Here is a 2,092-nt window from a genome sequence, read left to right on the forward strand (position 1 = left end):
CATTGCACCATGCCTCCTCTTATACATTGTTCCATAAACAGATACATATCTTGATCCTGGATCAGATCCAATTGCATTTTAGTGTTTAAAAACATTGCAGACCATGCTAGGCCCGGAGTACTGTAAAAATACATTGGATCCAGCTTATAATTTTGCATGGAAGATTTTCTAAATGCCTGAAGTATATCAGCTAAGAGGGTCACATCAAGTTTTAAATATGCCTTGTGATAATCACCAAATGTCTGGCATTTTAAATTGTTCCACATCAACTGGGCATGGTGATAATCATCATAAGTAATTCCAGGTGCTCTGATTTTGCTGTAAAACTCTTGTTGTGGTGGCAGAGAACACTCATCAAATTTAGAAAAATCTGTAACATAATCATATGGATATACACCCTTCCGCTTAATTAATTTCAGGTCCTGATTTGGAAACAAAGCACATGTGATTTTGAATTGATCATCAGATAATTGAGTGGCCAGTGTAGCCAGGCTAGCAGACAGAATTCTGTATGAATCAAGAAATTCTAAGTGAATAGGAACACCATTAACTTTAATTATTTTGCTAATGGCAATATATTTCTCATTATTTTCAGCTAAAATATTTAAATTCTGCTTGTCAAACCCCTCGTACCTGATCAAATGATGAAAATCATAATTGGATGCACCATGGCAAAATATGGGGACAAATTTTGGTCTCTGGATCTTAATATTACAGCTATTACACAGGGCCATTAAGAATTTACCATCTGTATGAGAATGGTGATGTACCTTGATATTTGTATCTGAAAATTCAGAATCACATACCGGGCATTTTTCTGCATTGTTGAAATCTTTAATCTGTTTCTCTGTTAAAGGCAACATGGGTTTTGATTTTAATAAGATATTAGATGCTATGTCATGGCACTCATTTTCTATTCTATGTGCAAATTCTTTGATGGCATCTGCTCCCATGTATAAATATTCTTTACTAACAACACCATCCTGTACAACAACATAATAAAAACTAGAAGGTTCATGTAACTGGTATGGTGTAATTGAAGATTCCTCAGGATCTGGGCTACAGAATGCAAGAGGTTTGAGATTTGATTCAAAATCACAGACTATATATGCTGGGTGTTCCAACAAGGCTTCAAATTTTTTGAATTTGGCATTTTCACTTGGATTAGGCATCACCATATGAACAGATTTATGGTTGCCACAGTATTTCAGATGCTCAATTAACTTGTTTTTAGCAATTTCTGCATTCACTTCACAAACCCCATTTATTATTTTTTTACCATCAAATACAGTTAAACATCTTCTGCACAACTTGAATATTGTATTGGATTTGTCTAGTTGTTTTCTGACTAAAGCTTCAAGACTGCGTATCAGAGTATAATGGTGTGTATCATCCCCTTCAATTAAGTGCAGATCAATCGGAACAGCAGAATCATCATCAAATGTACTGATTCTGAGAGGTGCTATCAAGCAATTGCCACGGCCAGTAGAACAAATAAATACATTAATAGATAATTGTTTACCATTGATATTCCTGGCCTTTTTTTCAAATTTATCAATATTCTGAACAGACATTGGATATTCTAAACCCTCCATTGCTTCATCAAAATTATTTTCATGTTGTTTATAATAACTTATTCGCTCAGGATGCCTTGAAACTGGATACAAAGCAGCTAAAATACACCACAAAAAGCATTTCTCATCATTATTTTTTATATTATCCACGGCTTGTTTGTTTTTAATATTGGCAGGTAATGGCAAATATGTAGATCCTTGTAATTGGCTGAATTCAGAAATATTAACATAGAGCTTGTGTGGAGATCCGCATAGGCTCCATCCAGACTCTTTTCCAGCAAATTCAGAGTGTTTAATATTCAATTGATCTATCAAACTGCTTATTATTTTGTCTGAATTTGCATTTGAATATACAGCTACAGTTTCTGTTATGTGGGGCTGTGTAAATTTTGTGCCATTTGGCTTCTTATATTGTGTAAACAATTTGAGGGACAGCTTATAAGAGCCATTTTGTGCATTTAGAATTGCCTGCACATCAGAATTTATACTGTTCAAAAAATTCTTAATCTCACATTTTG

The sequence above is a fragment of the Lepisma saccharinum genome, chromosome 1, assembly GCF_977018435.1.
Source record: "Lepisma saccharinum chromosome 1, izLepSacc3.1, whole genome shotgun sequence".
In the NCBI taxonomy this organism is placed as follows: Eukaryota; Metazoa; Arthropoda; class Insecta; order Zygentoma; family Lepismatidae; genus Lepisma; species Lepisma saccharinum.